The sequence below is a fragment of the Vicugna pacos genome, chromosome 23 (assembly GCF_048564905.1).
Source record: "Vicugna pacos chromosome 23, VicPac4, whole genome shotgun sequence".
Lineage (NCBI taxonomy): Eukaryota > Metazoa > Chordata > Mammalia > Artiodactyla > Camelidae > Vicugna > Vicugna pacos.
The window spans coordinates 36,224,828-36,247,097 of record NC_133009.1 but is presented as its reverse complement, the minus strand read 5'-3'; the positions used below and the strand labels follow the sequence as shown (position 1 = coordinate 36,247,097).

Genomic DNA, 22,270 nt, shown 5'->3' with positions numbered 1-22,270 from the left:
ATCTCTTCAAAGAAAAGTCATCATACTTTTCTGCTTGCCCCTGTCGTTTGAAAACCGGGACTATTTCAGGCAACCTGCTCATCCAAAAACGGTATCAGCAGCGTGGCCACGGTTCACACAGAGACACATAATTAGATTCAGTCGTGTTTTGTGTTGGACCTCAAGCCAGTGAGAATCTTATCTGTTCATTTCTTGATAGGGACCTACTTACAGCGTGTTCATCTGTGTATTAGCGGATATAATAGACTCAAAATCAGTTACTGTGATCTCAAACCACACGGTGCATTTCCTCTCAAAACACATTCATATTTCTTATCTCTGCCAGTAGATGAAGATTCATTCATATCTCAGTGAGAACTCAGTGATGGTTTATAGTCATTGGAAACCTTAGGAACAAACAGCAGTCCAATTTTAATCTTTTTGAAAATGGTATTTTTTATTAAAAATAGTTTTTAAAATACTACAAGTTTGTGTAATTGACATAGTAAAATCACATGCGCGCTCGGCACTATTGGAAATGTAACCCCATTCATGAAACAGAATGTAAACTCCAGCGAAACGTGAAAGGGAGCTTTCGGGCTGTAGGAACATAAAATAAAAAAAAACTCCAGTTTTTAATAAATTTTAGTAATGTCACATGAGCACAAAGAAACAAATGTATATGTTTTTAATTATAGTAGCTATTATTTATTTATCTTTTGATTTTACTAGATAACTCGCATAAGTAATCTTTTTAAACTGGCTGACATCCTTCAAAGTTGGCATTATAACTTCCCTTTCAAAACTGAAAAGACAGGCTTTAGCATAAGTCTTATGCTCATAAACTTCCTTAAATTCGGAGAAATAGTGAGTTTCTGTGACTAGGGGATGGGTTCTTTCGACTTAAGCATGCTTTACAACATAGTATGAGATCAGTTGACTCAAATAATGAGAATTTAATGGTTTTTTTTTTTGAACTCTAACTACAGAGAGAAAAAGCTCAAGTCAAGATTTCCTTTGGATGTGAGCAAGGCTTGTTGAACTGCTTGCACTTAGTGTAGTCTATCTGTAAATTAATTTTTAAAATTAGGTCACATTAAGTAAAAACTGGGAATTAAAACCCAGGCATAACAAATGCCATCATTTTATTTTATTTTGCTATTTTTACTTTTTTTTATTGAAGTCTAGTTAACACACAGTATTGTATCAGTTTCAGGTGTGCAACATAGGGATTCAACATTTATACACATTAGGAACTGACCACCACTGTGAGTCTGGAGCCCGACTGTCCCCATGCAGAGTCACGGAAGCGCTGCTGGCTGTGTTCCCTGTGCTGCGCACTTCACGCCGTGACTCACTTACGTTGTAGCTGGAGGTCTGGACCTCTTAATCCCCGCCACCTACTCCGCCCAGTCCCCCCCCCCAGCTCCCTCAGGAAGCCACCTGCTTGTTCTCTGTGTCTATGACAAATCTCGTATTTTTAGACCAGTGGATGAGTCTGGAGATGATTTAGTTCAACCTCCTGTTTTAGAAATGAGGTCTTCAGGAGTTAGTGACTGTTTTAGAAAATTCCCCCCTCTTTTCTTCCTCTCTCTCCTCCTCCTCCTTCTCATCACCATGGCACCACCATCATCATCGTCATTCAGATCACGAGAAAGCAGCCAATGGCCAAATAAACACAACCTCAAGTTAATTTAGGCAATTTAAACGTCTCAGGTACTAAACTGAGAGGGTGTTTCTGAGGCAAACCTGGGATTTAAAAAAATTCAATGTATTTCTTTTGGTAAACATTCTAGGCATTTTTTTTGAAATGATCTTATTTAATCCTAACAGACATTTCATACTGATCGAAAATTCTGCACTTCTAAAGATGTCCAAAATGTTAACGAGACTGAGATTAATAATCATGGTGCAACACATTGAATACTCATGCACATAAGTATTTCAATAAGAGGGAGGGTGAGGAGAAGACGTAGGATTCCATACGAATTCCTTTGCTTAACACGGTGATGCTGCATTCAGCTCGTCGCTAGAGGTTTTTGTTTCATGTGATGGAAAGTGAAGGAACGAGTGATGGCGAGGATATTTCTCATTTCTTTGCGCGCTGAGATTTCAGCCTTGTGCTTTGTTTTCTCTGCTCTTTATTATAGACACACATATACAGATAGACAGAGATTTTTATTTTATGTGACCAAAGTAGCACGCCTAACTTATCTTCTCCCCAGTGTCCTTACATCCTGCCCACCAGGCTGGCCCTTGCTCACGTCTGTGTTTCCTTCTTATTCTTTTTTAGCCCTTCCCCAGCCTAGTCCTCTTATATTTTCTAACATAATTTCAATTCTTTCTTAAATTTTGAAACATTATTATTATTATTTTTAATCCCCATAAAGTTCTTTCTCTTTGTCCTCTGCCGGTCTGCCCTGTTCTGGCCCCAAGAAGTGCCTCATATTTCAGCGTCTACACTCCCAAGTCCTTGCTTCAGCCGTGGAGTCTCTGAAACCAATGAACAATAGCAAACGCAGGGCAGCTTTTCAGAATACACACGGCCTCATTCGTGTATGTCTGAAAATGTGCGGTGCAAAAATTGTTACTTGTGCACGTGGATAAAATGCGTGTGGTACACTCGCAGGGACCCCAGGTTTTCTGTGTGAGTCCGTGTGTATGAGCACCTCTTTGATTCAACAAGGAATTAATTGAAATTGGCATGCGGGGACTAGTTATTTGTTCAGAATGGATCAAGATAAATAATAAAGACAGTGAAAATCAGAGCATCTCCCTGCGATGTGGGAATGCAGAGAAAGAGCACGCAGATGGAAACATCAAAATGAGCTTCTCTTCAAACGTGGCCCAGGTCACCCTGCTTGTGAGTTTTGAGTTTCATCATGGGCTTAAAGACAGGCACAGAAAAGAGTGCCGGGCGGGAGTTAGAGGACAGACCACATGCAGATTCAAAGACTGTGAACTGTTAACTTTCGGAACAAAGTAAAGAGATTCCGTTGAAGGAATGAGATTAAAGATGCTTAAAGAATTTGAAATACATGACTAAAGGCGCTTTGCCAGGTCTCCTCCAGTTTGTTCCAGACCAGACAAAGAGCTGTATTGAAAGGGCAGCACTAGAAATGTTTCTGATGAAAGAGGCTGTTAAATGCTGTTACGGAAGCCAAGTATTAAATCCTCAACGTCATTAATCATAGAATTTACATATATATATATAAAAATGTAGTCAGTTTGTAGGGTTGTGTCAGTTTCTGGTGTACAGCATAATGTTTCACGCAAATGATGCCACTGACATGGGCTTAATTTCCAGAATATACAAACAGCTCATACAACTTAGTAACAAAACCAAATAACCCAATCCAAAAATGGGCAGAAGACGTAAGCAAGCAATTCTCCAGTGAAGACATATGAATGGCCAATAAGCACATGAAAAAAGTCGTAACTGAGAGTTCGAGATTTGCAGATACTAACTACCGTCTATAAAACAGGTAAACTACAAGGTTCTTCTGTAGAGCACAGGGAATTTAATATTTAATAACTTGTAACCTATCATGAAGAAGAATACAAAAAGGAATATATGTCTGTGTATGTGTGACTGAAACATGATGCTGGACACCAGAAATCGGCGCAACATTGTAAACTGACTAGACTAAAATAAAAAATAATTTAAAAAATCATGGACTTTGTATTTCCTCATTCATGGCTGTGTATATGCAGTCCTTCCTATTAACGGGAGTTTATTCCATTTTGGTGGCTTCATGTGGTTCCCTGCAGAAGGAATTGTCTTAAGGATCCAGTCCAAGAAGAGCAGGATCGTCTCCAGATGCTCTTAGAGATTTGTGCCTTCCAAATCTGGATGTGTGTGAATTGGTGGCCACGAGGACGTCCAAACTTTACATCTGACCAAATCCTCTGATGTCGCCATAGTGTTTCTCTAAAACAGGAATATTTGGGCATTTAAAAGGCATTCAGACTATCTTGAACGTTTCTTTCTCGTCTGTCCTGAGCCTTTGGGCTTGAAGTCTTATTGACTGAAACCAACGGATAGTAATTATGCTAAATTCAGCACACAGCACTGGGAACCAGAAAGCAGCTGGAGCCTTGACCCAATCTTCAGTGCACGTAAAGGGCTGTGTCGCGCTCGCCTCACTGTGAAATGAGAAGACTGGACTACATTGCTCCACGTGCTCCCTCTCATGGAAATGCTTTAATCCTGGGAAGCTATTACATTTCAGACTCCAAAAGAGCCGCATGCAAGGCACTGATGGCAGGAGGACTGTGGACCTTGTAGAGAGTTGTAGGCAAGAAGTAATGTTTACCAACATAGCCACTTCCCAGTGTGAACGGTCGCCTCCCAGAGGCTGAGCTGTAACCACTCCCGGGCAGGAAAGCTCAGACAGGCCAAGCTACGCATCACACGTGAACTGTGAACGCTTGTAAAACACACAAAAACGTGTTACAAGAAATGAGTCATTTAGCAACACAGAAAAGCAGTAAAACAGCATTTGGATGATCTTTTAGGCTGAAGTCAGCTCAGTTACAGTGCGACGTAGAAGTACGGAGCAACGTTAAGAAAACCACTGAAGAGCTTTCCTGTCACTCTTTAAAAAGAGAGAGATTGAGTTTCCTATGTTCAAGAAGTCGCTGGAAGACGGATGAGCAATGGAAGAAGACTTAGGGATGAGTTAGGCTCTGTGTTAGTGACAGCTGGAGATGAACAGATCAGGGCTTTCCCTCTGGGACTCCCCCCAGTCATGGTACCTGTTTTGCTTAAGCAAGTTACCAACACATTTAAACTGTGACAAATTCACTGGAAGAAGAGAACATTACGAAAAACCACTGCTTGAAGCTATTCAGGAGTTTCATTTCTAGGTCATTTTCTGCTTTGTGCTTGTTTTTCCCCACGTATATTTCACAGTAAAACACGATTATTTACACAGAGGTGAGAGTTTGAGTGGCAGCCACAGTATTAAATTGTTGAAGTGTGTTTGGTTTCAAAGTGTTCATAATGAAATGAGTCTGGTAGTCGATCAAATCTGGTGGAAGAATGATGAGTAAAACACAGAGTAACGATGAAAAGCAGCAGCTGCAAAAACATGTCTCCGAAAGAGCGTTTCCAGAGTTTTCACTAAGGATGAAATATGTGGATATATATGGGAAATACATATGAAATACTGAAATGCCAGAAGAAAAAAATAACTAAAAATAGGGGGGAGGGTGTAGCTCAGTGGCAGAGCATGTGCTCAGCAGGCACAAGGTCCTGGGTTCAGTCCCCAGTGCCTCCCCTAAAATAAATGAAATAAACCTCATTACCCTCCCCCCATTTTTTTTAAAGTAACTAAAAATAGAAGACAGAACTAAACAAAACCAGAACGTAACGATTTTGAGTATGGTTCAGAATAGGACCGTGGAAGTAGCACAGCATATTTAACAAGCAAAAATTGCAGAATTCAGCACACCTGGGGTCAAAGCCTGCGTCTTGTGGTCTTTGGTCAAGAGCCTGGACCGCTGTGAGCAGAGCTGTCTCATCTGTAATATGCGGAGAGTGGCTCCAAGCTCACAAAATTTTCAAAACAATTAAGTGAAATCACAAAAGCAAAGCAGTTCCTCGTAAGTGAGCACCAAGTTGGGAACCTTTATTGTATTATCATTTTTAATACTTATTATAAATGTTGGTATTTGCTATCTATCCCGTATCTATAAAGAGAAAACATAAATATTTTAATTTCAAGGCATTCCATAATAGTTCTATGAAATGACGACATGCTTCTTTGAATTCCTTTTGGTTTTGTAAACTTTTTTTTTTAACCTCCGTTGAAACTCATCTCATCTTTCGATATGATGAAGTGTAAGTCTTTATTTTAGAGATCTTTTCTGGGAAGATAGGTAGGTATGTGATTTGCAAAATGCACAGTGGACAGCTCTTGTAACCTTAAAACATTTTCCTTTCCCTGCCCCCCGTCACCGCCTCCTTTCTTGGTCACCAGTTGAGTACATGCAAACTCTCTGGCTTTAAAATGTTATCTATGTAAATTCTTCCATCACAGCTGGACAAGATGCTTTCAAGAGTTTTTCTGTTTCCTGTGTGGTGAGGCAGCTTTCCCCTAACGCCCGTTTCCCATCAGTACCACAAAGACCTACCTTCTCAACCACCGTTTCAACGGTCTCTTACCACTTCCACCTTTCTGTAGAACATTTCATTTGGAAGGAGGCTCACAAGTATTTGTTCACTGGGCTGTTCAGACTGATAACATCTCTTGGGACTTAAACTCTGATGCACAGTTCTCATCTGGGAAAAAAAAACGCAACTGTCAAACATCAGGAGATAATACCCAAAATGAAAACAAACTCTTTTCTGTTGCAAAGTCACTAGATGGTTCTTTGTTTTGCTCTTTTGGAAAATGGAACTCTTAACATTTTTCTAAAAATCAAAACGAGAATGTTTTACTATTTATCTATTTGCTAACTTCTGTAGGATTTTAATCTAAGTAGATTCTAAATCATACACTTTATGAATGAACGTGTTGTTTTTGTAGTAGCAGCTATAGACCTAAGAATAGAAAATACAGTTAGATTAACATGAAGACATAGATTTAAATTGTTAGAAGAAATGAGAGAATTATGTCTTTATTCTAGTAATATGAAACATGAACATGTCAAGGCATCTTTTGACATGCCCTAAAACTTTAATCTAAAAATAAAATTACCCCATATTGACTGCAAAAGCAAGTTAGTAGAATTATGTCTGTGTTCTTTATAAAGAATATTGTGACACAATCCCTATTATTCATAATAATGTGACCTGCTTATTTTAAAAATGCTGAGTTTATTTGAATTATTTTTCACCAACCCAGCAATTACAGGAGCTTTGCTGTTTAATTTTTGCTTGCTTTATAGTCTTTTCTTATGATTTTCATTCTATCATGAGTTTCCAAGATATTTTCAAGTAGATAAGTTTTGTAAGAATGAAAGCCAACTTAGAAAACGTTGACTTCAAAATATTTGGTGATTCAAAAATCTGTATGGCTCACAATGACCCCCCTCCCCTAAATGCAGACACTGATAAGCAATGATCAGCGCAGAATAAAAATATAAGCCGTTGTGCTTACGTCACAACGAAAGGCAGAACTGCGGGCGGCTGTCTGCACAGCTGGAAGCCGCGGAGAGCTTCAAACGTGGACAGGCGCTCTGCACACGACTGCACACGCGCCCCCGTTTCTGCTCTCTGAGACGTTTGGGAATTTCTTGCTGAGATAAAGTTAAGCGGGGCTTCTTGTAGACTTCTCTGTGTTAACACTCTGAACGCCTCAGAGCAGAATGGAGTTCAGACCCCTTGATGCCCCTTGGAAGACTCCCACAGGCTTTGGGCTCTACTGTTACAGAAAGCAACTACTGCAAATTGTTAATTCGATAACCACATTTAAATAACCACAAATTGTGGGGTTTTTTTTTTCAGTTTGGTTCCTTCTCCCCTTCCTCAATGTTGTCACCTAAGTTTGGATTTTAAGCTTCTCTACCCATTTCTAGTTTTTTTTTCTTGTTCCCTTCTACTAATTTCATCATATTAACCTTTCTAATGCAGCTCTGATAAAGTCACAAATTTTTTTTAAGATTTGCAATGGGCTTCCTTTACTAATAATAATAATAAAAAATGTTTTGAATGTAATCTGATATCCAAGAATGTGATCCCAATCAGCTCTCCAACATTTTTTCAAATGACTTCATTTCATGGCCCATTTATTTGAAGAATTAGCCTGATCACCAAACATGCCAGAGGTTTCTTCTCCCCGGTCTCGTCCTCATGTTCATTCATCTGTCTGAAAGACGCTCAACCGGTCTGTTTCTTCTGAAACCCAGGATATTCCTTGGTTGGAATTTAACTGAAATCTTCAGTATAAAACTCTCAGATGCTTCTGTCAGTGTATAACCATCTCCTCACCTGCTCTGCCGTAAAAGTCCCTTACAAACCTTTGAGGCATGAATCGCAGTTGTGTGTGGCTGCCTCACCTGCCTGGCTGGACTGTAAACACCTTAGGATGGGGGTGGGGCGTGGACGAGGGGTTCTGCTAGGCAGCTCGGAGGGTGGCTTTCGGCCGTGGTCAGTTGTGTGTGGAACGGGTTCAGGGCTGTCCACCTGGGAAGGGAGCTCGTTACCTCAGTGATCACAGCCCTGAAAGATGAAGAGTGATGGCGTGTTCGCAGCATGTCGTCAGCAGAGCAGCTTTTATGGCTCCACCCTCTGTATGCGTCACCGCGCTGCGCCCGCGCGCGGAGTGGGGCTTTCAAATATCTTACGTGTCCTCAGATCTGTTTCTGATTTGTTGGATGGACAATAGGGGGAAAGTCCGATGCCCTAGGAGACTGCACATTTCTTTCTCCCCTTTTGCTGATGCTACCTCGGTCCTTCAGGAACCTAAATTACCCCAGCCCAGGTGAGTGCCTGCATCTTGAAAGCAGCTCCTGGGAGGGCACCTGAGTGTGTCACACTGAAAGCCTCTGTTTGTGACCATGAGGCATTATTGTCAGTATGATTCTCCCTAGGACAGTGGTGACTCCAGGCAAACGAAGGAGCGGTTCCGGAACGCGGGCCCATCCCACCTCTAGGAGCACTAGGAGTGGAGCAGGAGAATCCACAAACACGGAGCAGTGTTTTCCACACAGGAGGAGTTTACGCCTTGGGCCAAATCTCCCCAAACAACCCACGTGCTATCCAAGGAGGAGTGCAGACACCCACACACCTCTCCAGGAAGCCTCGGGGAAGGCACTGCGCCGTGTTCCCAATAGCTCAGAGCCTCTCTGCCGAGGGGGAATGAAAACCAAGACCTCCCTTTTTAACATGTCTTTCGGGAGGAGGGTACAGGTCAGTGGTGGAGCGCGTGCTCAGCATGCACGAGGCCCCGGGTTCAGTCCTCAGTGCTGCCATTAAAATAATAAATAAGTAAATAAAACCTAATTACCACCCCCAAAATAATTAATTAAAAAAACCCTAATACTTCTCAGACTTTACCTTAGGTTCATAACAGACACGATTTTAATGGAATGAATATGTCCATGTGCAAGGTTTTCCTCCTCTCCTTAATTCAAAGCAATATTGATAACAGTAAAAATAGGAGAGCTATATGATTTGGCTCATCTCAGAAGATCGGCTTCAGAGTTACCTGTTACAGTCACAGGATTTTAGTCCCCCTGGTCTTGTCCTAATCCCCTGATAAAATCGACAGACGGTAGATTAATGTACATAACTTTTGTGTGCATGTGTGTACGTGTATATATATGATGTGCCTCTTGCTAATGTGAATGCAGATTAGTCAGACACCTGGAATTAATTTAACAACCCTCTGAACTTTACGTAAATAGCCATTATCTGACTAGATGATCTGAGTGGTTTCGGATGCCAGGATTGTCTGTGGTCCTGGCATAGGAAATTTGCACTGAGAAGATGACTTCCCGATGGGCTGTTTCTCTAGGGAGAGCAGTTTGAATTAAAGAGAAAAATGCCTGGTCAAACTCATTATCAAAAGTGCGTAATGGTAAATGGCAGCCCGTGGGAAATCCAAGGAGAATTTAATTTATTTCTCTAATGAAGCAGCCAGTGTTATTATTTAAAACCAGTCCTCTTGTACTTTTGCCTTGTCTTGAGGCAAATATTTTAAGATGGGCTGTAAGTGATTTCTTTCTTTTAAAACTGACTCTGTTTGTCACTATTGTTGCCCTGAGTGATCTGGACATTATAAATAGGCAATTAAAAGGTAAAATTGGGGAATGAGATGGTTAAGATAAGCTCTAATTTAAAAAAAAAATTATATTTTGAGGTCTAAAGAAGATTTTATAGCACTCTTTCCAAACAGTGCAAAAAGAAATCCGGCCTCACTGTCGACTGTTGCCTTCACATATTATAGAGGGTGACAGGCTGTCTTGATTATTCCATTTGGGACGATTAAATGTCATTTAATCTTTATGTTTTAGAAAGAAAGCCAGAGAGAAAAAGAACAGAGAAGAAATAAGTGAGTTAAGATCTCAAATGAAATGTTGATTTTAAATCGTGAATAAACACTAATGTTACAGTTTATATAATCCAGATAATTTGGGGAGAAAGGTAATAGAAGGTCTCAAAAAATGGGATTTTTTTCAGCCATCAAGGGTAACTAACTATAAATGCAAAATACCATTAGGCTTCTGCAAGAATAATCATGAGAGTGTACATCTGTTGATTACTGAACAATTTATTCCACTTGGGTCCTGTGAAAAATCTTTGCACAGTACAGATCTTTTTAAAAAATTTAGGATCCTACTATACCACCCTACTGTAGCACAGCTGGTCTCTTGCTTAAAAATAAAAGTAAACTGAGAAATCTCTAGCTGCCAGAATTATTAGATATCACCATTGCCTGCCCTTCTTTTCTCATGCCACGTTATTTTCTTAATTGAATCTTGAAATTCTCTCAGAATGAACTCTTAGAATCTTCTATTCTGTCTTCCAAAATGAGAACCCAAATTCTAGCCTTCTTTTGCCTCCCTCAAATACTGTCTTCCAGCTTTCAAAACAAACTGCCCTGGATTCTCAATCTAGCACAGTAGACCAGAAATAGACAATTTTATGCACATGTCAAGTATTGAAATCTAACTGAGAAAAGGAATAACCAATGGACATTATTAATCTCTCACTGGTATGCAATTCCATAGTCAGGAGCTGCCTTTGGTTCAAGCTTATCCTTTAATTTTATGGGTCATTAGTATTTCCTGAAGTCAGATACCACAACATACTGCCAAAATCAGGGTGCGTAAGAACCATTCAGAATGAACACATTGCACCTGTAAGATGTATAAAAATATATTGTTCTGGGGCTTACTTTTTTTTTTACTTCTAAATTATTTGATATAGCTATTAGATTAGATGAGATGGACTAAAAGCATCTGAATTTGCTTATACACTGAGAGCAGAGTTCCTTTTGGGGTTCCAGAAAGCAGCCTTAAGAAGCTGATACATTTGTTGCAAAATTAGTATTTTAAAACAGGGGGAAACTCTTTTCTGCTTAAGTTGACATGCAGTTCAGAACTAGCATGCAAATAGCATAAGCAGCTTTGTTCAAAATCAGCCTTTCTACATGCGAGGTGATGATAACGCGCGTCCCCGAGCGGCCGTCAGCATGCGTCTTCGCGGGTCTGCAGACTTGGTACCTAAGTTTTGCACGGTCCGTACATCGCTTTAAATACCTGGTAATTTAACATCCGAGGAAACGGAGGCTCAAAGAAGTTAGATAATGTGAGTCAAGGTTAGACTTTTAACATTAGACCCACCCTGCCTGCTCTTGGATTTGGACAGAGGAGAGGCTGTGCCCAGGCGGAGACGGTGGCCCAGGAGCCCTGTCCCCCGCGCACTGAGGGCATCAAACCCGCACTCGGGGGTCCGTTCCAGGTGAACCGGGGTGCCGGGACCGTGACCCCGGGACGTCCACCGCCGACCTTCAGCACAGTGCGCGCGTTTTAGCCGTTTGTCAGAGTTCCACCGTAAAATGGCCCACTTGAAGTACCTACCATTTCAAAGATGCAAGGTCTAAAAACAGACCTGTTCTGCATCTCGCAAGGGTCAAAACTTTAGCCTGTTTTAGGAGAGATGGCCTTCATTTGATTTCTTTTCGGGTCCGCGGTGGCGCGCAGGCTGAGCCGAAGAACGCTTGGGTGGAGGGGTGGGGGGCGCGGTCCCGCCAACGTCCAGCAGCGCTGACCGCGCCGCGCGCCGCCCCGGCCCTGCCCCTGGGGAGCCGCGTGCTGGTGAGAGCCGCCGGCTTCCTCTCCACACAGGCCCCTGGTTTTCCTTAATAAGCCCACAAGCACTATAGGAGTGTGCGGTTAACAGCATTACAAAGTGTAAACCAGGCACTGCCCCTCATCCGTGCTCCCTCCCCTCTGTCACCTGCAACCCAGTGACCCAGGGGCGCTCCTCCCACTTCGGAGCCGTGGGGACGTGAGCCGCTCATCCCCTGGCGGAGAAGTTTACGACTGAGCGAGAAAATCATGCTGGCGGGAAACTCTAGGCTTTATGGGGAAAAGAAAGATTGTGTGTGTGTGTGTGTGTGTGTGTGTGTAACACAGACTTATATAAAACAGTCAAGGTTTGGGAGAGAAAGAACTGGAAAAACACTGCCCTTTTGCTCCAAATGGAGAAGAGATTAAAGGAAAATGTAAGAATCTCTGAGAGCTTGGGGAACAAGAATGGCAGGAGGAAGCAAGGAAGGCAGACTCCAGTGAGGATGTCTTGGAAGGGCACAGGCCAGGGCTGGGGAGTGGCTGGTGGGACGCCAGGAGATAGGGAATTCAGAGAGGAGACCACCAACTTCTACGCGGGACCGGGGATGTGGACACAGCTCCAGATAATCCTGAACATCAGCAACAGGCGGTCTGAAATGTCCACATGCTGAATCTGGACAGATGGGATCTGACCAGCTCCTTGGACTGTCCTGTGCAAAGTGTTGTGCGGGGGCCCCCAGAAATTTCCCCTGCCTCTGAGAGGGGTGAGAAATGGTGAGGGGAGAGAAATTAGACGGAGGTGGGTAGAGGATGTGTGGATTAATAGCAATGAGGCCAACTCCGTGGCTCCAGGAGGAGGGGAGTCAGCCAGCTCGTGGACACCAGCACGTGTCCCTCAACAGCAACCCCAAGACCTTGGGACGCAATCTCCCTAAATTAGATGCATCCAAGGAAGAAAGAGGTTTGTCGGAAACTGGAGATGACTGGGTTAAACATGCATTTACATTTACTAAGTTTCCTCAAGGTCAACAATTGTTACGTTTTCTGATAATGAATTAGAGTCTCCTAACAGATTTGGTTGAATTATAAAAACAAAGAAATTTATGCTTTTTTATACCTAAGTGCTCTGTGGGGTCTACTGTCCACCTTGTAAATGTAACGCCCCAGGGCCGTCCCGCGCGGAGCGCTGTTGTTGAAGTCTAGACCACAGGGCAAGGCGGCCATCAGGGTTTACACTTTGCTTTGTTTTTAAACTTAACTCTTTAACGATCTTCTCTCATTTCACTGACAAAAATCAGTGTGAGTTACTATATTTTTTATTTTAATATCAGTCGTATCAGAGAACTTGGCTTTCTGGATGGTTTAACAATATTTGAAGTTTCCCTCTTAGCAAAGGTCTGATCAAGGCTTTCTTTCTATGAATGCATATAGTCTTTGAATGGTTTAACTAATAAAATACATTCGACCCAATTTTTCTAATAGCTCTAAAATGGGTCTCATTGTGGAAAAAGAGGACATTCCAAGAGAAGAAAGAGAAGACGCACACTTTACTTCCAATGTCTTTTTCAGCTACCTACTAACACCAGGTGGAAATAAGATACTACGTATTAATAAAATAAATTGTGCTTTGAAATAAAATCCTTTCACAGATATAAAACAAGCCTGTGGCTACAGTGGGGCAACTCTTAAATCCGCAGACACTCAGGCTGGGTGGACTAGGAACACGCAGATGGAGTTTCCACCGCAGGCTGCCTGTGTAGCCCAACGGCCAAAGGGACAGAAGTGCTCCTGGGGTTTGCATCGCTTGGCTCGGGGGGTAACACATCCAGGCGCTGAGCACAGAAGTGTACCTCTTTGTGGTTTCTTAAAAAAAAAGGCATTGAGTCATTTTAGATTAATAAAAGCAAAGAGGATTAATGGCCTTTTTAATCGGAAAGAAAATTCAGCTTTACCAGAGTCCCTTCATTACAGAAAATCTAGATGAGTTCAGACTGAATGGAGCATGATGGAAAGGAAGTCATGGGCCCACTTCGTGGCTATTTCAGAACGTCTCGCACCATCAAACAAGCAAGCACACACATAACTAAAGCGCGTGTTTCCACCAGGTGAAGCCGCGCCTCGTCTTTTTTAACAGCTATTCGGTTTCAGTCGTGATTTTCAGATCCTCCCCCCGCAGATGGTCCTGTGATGAGAGGGCTGTGTGTTGTGAAGGCACATCCCCGCCCAGCGCCGGGTCAGTGTTCCAGAAGCGGTCTGTGGTGGCAGAACGGAGCGCAACAAGGCCGCTCTCCACCCAAACGCTTCGCGGCTGCTGGTGCCGTCTGAGGCACAATGAGCTTTTGGTGAAGTCAGATCACATTTTGGAGACTTATTCTTGCTAAAAAAAAATCCAAAAACAAACAAACAAGCAAACAAACAAAAAGCCCATGGCTTTTCCATGTCTGCCTTGTCCGTCGTGTACCACTGCAAGGGGCTTGTGTGCGTCTGGAGCAAGACAAAGGGCTCTTCGTTGGTAAGCGTAGTTTCAGAAATCTATTCAGAATGCAGCAAATTAAAAATCTGGGCGTGTGCAGACACTACTACTATGTGTAAAGCAGATAAACAGCAGGGTCCTGCTGTGCGGCACAGGGGACTGCACTCACACCCAGCAATGGCCCAGAATGGAAAAGAAAGCGAAAAGTAATCTATGTACGTTTATATACATGATGAACCACTACGTGGTGCACCAGAAACTAACACGACACTGTAAGCCGAACACACCTCCATCAAAAAAAGAAAGAAAGAATTTAAAAAACCATAACAAGAACAACAGTGAAGAAAACAGACTAATCCTGTGTGAGTAAATGGAAAGTGACACAGTGATGGAATGTCTCAGTGTCTGAGGGGCAGAGAGAGACAAATAAAAGATCAAGAGCAGTTTGATAGATGCCTCATGGCTCCAGAAGATTTTAACGCCAAACTGTTCATCAGAACAAGCAGATAGGAGTTTTGGACTCAGGCAAGATGGATTCTGAGTGCACGGAAGATGTCTGTGGCAGATTTTTGAGGAACATACTATGTGGGATAAATTCTCATCTGTTTTTGGAAGTTGAAATGTCAACCTGTTTTGAAAATACTTTTTTACCATTAGGAATATGTAAATTTGTCAACAGCAAAATCTCTTCAGATATAAAAAAATTTAACAAGTCAAATACGGCATGAAAAAAAGTAAAGAGATATTTGAAAGCAGTATGATTAAATTCCTCAGATGCTTGAAAATGTAAGAATTATTTCAAATTATTTAAAAAATTTAAACATTTAAAAAATCAACTTTTGAGAATGATTTTGAGGATATCTACAGGTATTACTGAGTGAGAAAAATCAGAGCATAGGTCACGTGGCACTGGGAAGACCATCGAGGATTCAGGCCTGAGTCTGGCACAGCAGGCCGAGGGGCCATGGGCGCGTCGCCTCAGCTCTCTGGGCGTCAGTTTCCTCACCCCCAAAACCGGAGGTTTCAACTGCATGGTCTCTCAGCCACAGTAGAATTCTAACACGGCGTACTTCTCTAAATTTCACCTTATTAATTTTGTACCATGATTTAAATCTATTTTTAAGTCCTAATATTTTTCTATCTGCCTCTGCTTTGATAAGTGTACCTTTATTTTTATCCAAGTCATTGATTAAAATGTCGAAGACGGCAGAACCCAGTACATGTCTCAAGAAACCTAACTAGGGTGACAGTGATGCGGAGCTTGGTAAGCTTTGTGGGCAGTTACACAAAGCCACTCAATTTTCACTCATTTTATCTGCAAGAATATCATAAGAAACCTATTAAGTGCCTTTTAGAAATCGATATATATTCTGACAGCCAGGTTCAGTGCGTGCTGTCAGATCCCTGGGGGGGAACCCGAAGGCAGCCCAGAGACCGAGATTCTGTGTGTCCCAGTGCTGGGCGTCAGTGAGCAGGTGAGTCGGAAGGCGCTGTGTAAAAGAAACAAAACACACACTATTAAGAAGAAAATAAGCTCCAAGGGTGCATTGTACGGCATGGGGGACATAGCACATATTTTGTAATAGCTATAAATGGAGTATGGCCTTTAAAAATTGTGAATCGCTGTGTTGTACACCTGCAGCTTATGTAATATTATACATCAACTCCACGTCAACAAAAAAGGAGAGAACGGAGTTTGAGAGAGCTCTTCCCGCACAACCTCTTCCGCTCCATCTGAAACGCGCACGCACACGCGCGCACACACACACACTTTTGTTTGTTCTTACCCCTGCTGTGGGGGTAGGCACGGCCGGCTCAGTGAGTCAGGCTGTGGAGTGATGGAATGGTTGGGCGCAGGGGACACTGTGCCCTACGCAGAGGATCTAAAACTGTTCAGAACCAAGCAGAGTAGAGCCCTGTCCCTTTAGACAGTGACCTAGGAGCGGAGACTCCCGAGGGCGGTGCCCGACCAGGCCCCCCAGCGGGTGTGACGAGGCCGCGGTGGCCAGAACTAGCGCCTCTGGTCTGGGTGCTGTGAAGCCCCTACTTCCCGGGGGACAAGATGAACGGGGGCTCAGACACTGGAGCGCTGAGAAGTTGCCACCACTCAACAGAAGAGGTCGATCACCTGTTCCCCAGTGCTCTGATCGTGCGTATGGCATTCAGCTGAGGCAGGGTTCGGCTCAACGTGTACAAGCCACCAGACTCAGGGAGGGACGATCAGCGATGTCAGGGCACCTGGCTCAGCAAAGACTCACAGCCTCTTGTCTATTACAGGACTTGGGGCAGCTTTCAGGCTGGAGCCCCCCGAGTAGATGAGAGGCCAGGGCCTCGGTGGGCAGCAGCCTCCACGAGTGTGGTGAGTTTGTAGCAAACAATCCCTTGTTCCTCCCTGGAAGGCTTGTGGCCATTTGCTCACTCCATCGTTCAGTGGGGAAAGGACACCCAGCCAAGTCAAGGACGGGTGGACACAGAACCTAGGTTGATGGAGAATAACAGGGGCTGGAAGTAATCTCATGTCCTCCTGCTGGAGTGGGGGTGAGAGAGAGCTGTAAGCACGGCTTCAGGGCTGGTGCCACTCACTCTGGGTCTACGAGGCCCCTGGGCTCACGCTGGGACGCTGTTTCCTTGTCCCGGGGAATCAGAGAAGGAAGACTTTGTCGTTGGAAGAAACCCCACATCACTCCCTTGGGCTCTTGGGGCACAGCCATTGTAAGAAGGAGGGCTAATGGAAACTCTGCAACCGCCCTCCCACCCCACGCAAAGCCAGGAGACCCCAAACGTGCTACATTCTGGGAATCGGCAACTTGCTGCCACTACTCAAGACCTAAGAACGTGTGGAAGGTAGTTCTCAGGATCTCTCTCTCTCTCTCTCTCTCTTTTTTTTTTTTTTACCAATTTACAAAAGTTGGGTGGATCTTTGAGCATGACAGTGGACTACCACAACTTGAGTATGTTTATGCCTCAATTACAGACACTGTGCGTAGGTACTGTCTTTGCGGGAGCAGATTAGCAAGGCCTCGTGCACATAACATATGTGGTCATTGATTTGACAAAGGCAAGCTTTTCCATCCTCATAGTTTGCAGTCACCTGGGACAGAAGGCTGTATACATATACGTTGACCCAGGGCTGGGCAAATCGCTATGCCCACTGTCACAGTATGGTCCCCAAAGTCCGAACCATCTTGATATTCTTCAGAATACATTAGCCCATTTTATCAATGGCACCGTGATAATCTGACCAGTTGCACGTGGAGGAGCACATACATTAGAAGAATTTCTAAGACACATGATATTCAGAAGGTGGAGACAAAACCTGCAGAGATGGAGGAGGATTCCACATCAGCGTAGGTCTTACGGGTGCAGGGGTCTTAAGCTGTCAAGATGCTCTCTCTAAAGGTAAAAAGATCATCACACTTAGTGCCTCCCATCCAACTACTAAGAAAGAAGCAAATTCCACACTTGGGAGTGCTGCTCAATCCATGCAACTCAGAATGCACTGAAACTTCTGAGCAGGGCTTAGAGCAGTACGTGATTCCATAACAGGCCCTGTCTGCACTGCAACTGACCCTGCGACTGGAGCCACAGGACCTGGTGGACCTTATTTTAGGGAAAAGTGCCTATAAAAATACACCACCGAGAAGTTCATGGCAAGTCCCAACTGGAGAGTCACACTGTAGATTTCCATGGTCTGGACCAAAAGGATGCCACCTTTTGAGAAACAGCTCCAGACATGCACCTGAGCACAGACCAGTGAATGATCATGGGGCCAGAGACACCCACTGGGAGCTGGCTTCTGACAGACCCACAAACTCATAGGGTCTGGCAAATCCCAACATCGCACTAAAGGATCTTAAGATAGAGGTGGTACATTGGGGATCAGAGGCCCTAAAAATCAAAATAGAACAGCTCAGCCACTTGACTGCAGCCAGCTTCCATCATCAGCCACCTTCATGCCAGCACCGAGGCTCATGTGTTGACAGGCCATTCACTGGCCCAGCAGCATGGGTTCCCACTCACCAAGAATGATCCAGCAGCTGTTGCTGCCTGACGTTCAGCCAGGCAGCAGCAGAACCAACACAGAGCCCTGATGTGACATCACTCTCGAAGGGAAGCGGTTACTTGGCAGCAGCTGGTCGCACTGGACCTCTTCCACCCTGGAAGGGGCGGCACTTGTCTCGGCTAGGACTGACAAGTTCTGAGGACGAGCGGCCTTTTCTGTGTGCAGAGCCTCAGCAGCACGACTAAGAGCTTGTAGACTGTTGCTTCATCAGTATGATTTATGATCCCCAAGTGGTCTGGGTGTCTGATAGGAGAGGAAGTTTAAACACGAGAAGTGCTGTTAACACAGCAGTGCCTTCAGTTTGCTTCCAATTTTGTAACTGTGATGTCCTCCTGGCACATGTTTTCAGCGCTGTGAATACGCCTCTTTAAACGCGGGACCTGTCACCCTCCCCCCGCGTACGCGTTGTCCCACCCTCGCAGCCCGGCAGGGAGTTAGGGCACTTTGGTGGCTTGCTTCTGACAGCCAGTGGTGTCGTTCTATGTCTTAAAACAAATTTTCACCAGCACCCCGCACTCCACAAAGGTTTTGCTTCAAAGCCACGCCTTAAGTTGGCCTTATAAATCATATATTAAATCACTGAAAATACCAAACTAAACTGAAGTGAGCAGCATTACACAGCATTATGTTTGAGATCTCACTGTGTGCTACCAAAGATGTTTTCCAACTTTTACCATATCTTGAAACCATAATGTGTTTGGATGCTCTAATTTCTGCAAAATAAAGGTCATGAATTTGGTCACAACAGCTCTGTATTTGTCAATGATGCACCAGGTTACTAACAAGCTAAAACAAATGATTATAACAAGATGGTGTGATTCTAAGTCCACTGTCATGGGTGAAGGACAGAAATAGAATTTGAAAAATATATTCCATATTATAATTGCATATTTTGAAAACAAGTTAAAATCCAAACTTCAACAAAAGCCAGGAAAAAATTTTGTAGGGAAAAATTCTCAATGGGAACTACCTTGAAAACTTTTATGAAGTTGGATGTAGACTTTTATATTTATTTTGGAGATTGTAGGTTATAAGTGTTCAGCAACATGGGGACAAGCTAGTAGCACTTTGCCCGAGAGTGACTGTACTGGAGAGCCGTGCTCTTCTTGTTCTAGCCTGTGTTATAAGGGCTTCCTCGTCAACTGGTGCAGATGTCTAGCATCTCAGGTTTATTGGCTTCATTATAAATCTTTATAGAACATCCTTAGAGCAGCTCAGCTACTTGGGTCCAACACTCACCACTGACCAAGGTACCACTTATGTTGTGAAAGAAAGGAGACCCTTACACCTGTCTCCCCTGAACGTGTGAGTTAGTTGAAGGGAAAAAAATTCAGGCATCATTCTCTGGTATCACAGCAGGTGGCCAGATGTTTCTCGATTGAGTGAATGTGGCATTTGGCCAGCTTGTGACTGGAGAGCTATGGAAAATACATGCTGCGAGCAAGGATTCCGGCAGCAGGGTTACCTGCCCTTCCCTACCAGCTCCCACTCCAAGCCATTGGACTCTTGGCCAAAGAGGTTTCAGAACCCGTGGACACCCAGCAGAATAGGGATGTGGCATCCGCTAGATCACAGCAGAGGGAACTGGGGCAGGTGAGCTCCTGGAGGAAGTGATCGTTGCCTGGGTGAGAGGTGCAGAGAGTAGGAGAGCCTAGGATGACCCTAGTTTTCAGAGGTGTGCCGACCCACAAGTAGAAGGTTGACATTATATCTTCTGGACTTATCCTGTAACTAAAAAATTTTTTTTCTCTCATGATTGTCATCTTTTTATATTCTCGGAACTCCTAAGAAGAAGGTGGACCTCATTCTGAGTAAGTATGCAAGGTGTCCCAGAGCCCTAGGGGACCCAGAAGGAAACAGATGTGTCCTCGGGGCTGGGAGAGTTCGGTGAAACTACAGAATGAGGAAACTTACTCCAGGGGCTTTGGCAAAGAACAGGTGTTCTGTGCCTCCGGACTGGGTGCCAGAAGTCTTCTGCTTTTCTCACCAATGGGATTCTAGTCATTTAGGAAACTCTGACCTCTAGTCCTGAGAACCATGACATAGCAAGAAAAGAAGTAACAACCTACCTAAAATTTCCCAGCAGCTGCGGAGAAGGTATCAGGCAGAATCAGGGGGAGACACTTGCAGGGAATTAGAACTGCTGGTGGCGACAGACGAAAATCTGAGAAAACGAAACAATATTCAGAGCACTTGATATTCAAAAGTTTTCTTGTGCTAAAACAATAACAAAAAGAAATGAAACAAAAATCATTATTTTGGGGTAAGCAATAATATATTATCTAAATTGAAAAAGAAGATGGTCGGTGTAGAAATTACAGTGAGATCTCTGTGAGATCTAGTACAGTTAGCATTTCAATCACAAAGCAAAAACAGACAGGGAGATGGCAATTGTGAGAGGAAAGGTGAAGGATTTAAGGCTAAATCTGCAAGATATGATATAAATGAAAGAATTTCCAGAAGGAGAAAAAGAACAGAAAGAGGTCAGGCAACAATTACATCAACTGTATCAGAGAGTTCTCCTGACACGAAATAAGAATCAAGTCTGTAGAATTAAATGTCTTCCACGGTTCTCGACTAAATTGAATAATGAAACACATTGAACACATCCTAGTGAAAATCTGAAGTTGAGGGATTAAAAACACACAAGCCCCCAAGAAGAAATGAAAGCTGCTGACAAGGGGGCAGTGTGTTTGGCTTTGCTTTATCTCATTAGCAATGGGCAGAGCAGCTGGAAAAGAGAGGAACGGAGCTACCACTCAAGAGTCTGATGATCAGCTCAAATGTCATTTATTTGAAAATACACAAGAATTTAGAAAACATATTACCCAAATGCCCTGTATGAAAAAATCCTCAAAGAAAGACTCTAACCAATCAAAACATAATTCTATGGAGAGGAAGATGAGGAGGAAACCAGGTGGTGGTCTGCAGATCGATCCATCCATCCATCCACCCATCCATCTGTCCATCCATCCGTCTACTCCTGTATCTCTTTATCAGTCTGTATCTTTATATCTGAATACACAAGCACCTAGTAGTAGGTGATTTAATGCTAAATAAAAACTCTTGAAATTGAAATGACATATTGCAAACAGCGGAGAGACCTAGTATAATTCTTCTAAAGTTTTAATATTTTGGTTGTTATTGTGAGGGGTGCTTGTCTATTTCAATCAATACTAGAGTCACAGATCTCGGAACAGAAGAGCAGGAGAAAAGGGTAAATGTTATTAACCGAATGGAAAACATGATTTATACAAACTGGCAAAAGAAAAAAAAAAGAAGTAGCAAGTTGGCCAAATTTTTTAAAAAAACAAGAGAAAGGGAAAGAAAGGAAAGAATAATTTAAAATGAGTAATAAACATGAAATATATTTATTTTCACTCTAAATGTGAATGGAATGAACTTAACCATTAAAGGCAGGTAGTAAGTAAAAATATCAGGGAAGACTGTAATACCAGTATAGATAAATTTTGCAAGAGACACACTGAAAACAATTGACACAGGAAGTTTGAGAGTAAAAGCGTGAACCCAAAATAAGAAAAAAATTCAAGCTAAGAGATGTAGGGGACTCAATACAAAGATGGGAGATAGGGTCATTTAGGCTAAAAGAAGGATACGATTCAAGGAGGGCCGTCATGGAGCGCTGAAAGCTGCTGGATGCTGGGACGTTGGACCAGTCACCGAGCAGCCGGCGCCCGGCTCCGGAAGGGCGAGAGCGCGCCAGGTGGCGCCGGCGGAGGCGGGCGCTGGGCGCGGCCGGAGCTGCCGGCCGGCCTGGCTCGCGGTCGAGGAGAGGCCCCAGGGGGCCTGATGGAGGGGTTAAGGCGGCAGAGCGAGGAGTTTTAACTGGTCTGTTCTGCGGCCGCACGTGACCGTGGGAGGCGAGCACGTTAGAAGACGCTGCTCGGCGCGTGCGGCTGCCGCCCGAGCCAGCGCGCCGCCCAGAGCCGAGGGGGAAGACCGCTCACTCGGGCCGCGGGCCTGCCGCGGGCCGGACAGTGGAACTGGCA

At 43.7% G+C, this 22,270-nt stretch overlaps 2 long non-coding RNA genes across 2 annotated transcripts; both read right to left on the bottom strand.

The window, feature by feature from the left end:
- Positions 1–376: 376 nt before the first annotated feature.
- On the bottom strand, positions 377–11,643 carry LOC140688807 (uncharacterized). Its single transcript, XR_012063642.1, has 3 exons — positions 11,512–11,643; positions 6,118–6,265; positions 377–579 (listed from the first exon to the last, which is right to left on the bottom strand). It is a non-coding gene; the product is annotated as an uncharacterized lncRNA (long non-coding RNA).
- A 1,381-nt stretch (positions 11,644–13,024) lies between these two features.
- Positions 13,025–22,014, bottom strand: LOC140688806 (uncharacterized). Its single transcript, XR_012063641.1, has 3 exons — positions 21,878–22,014; positions 20,330–20,424; positions 13,025–13,587 (listed from the first exon to the last, which is right to left on the bottom strand). It is a non-coding gene; the product is annotated as an uncharacterized lncRNA (long non-coding RNA).
- Positions 22,015–22,270: the final 256 nt, after the last annotated feature.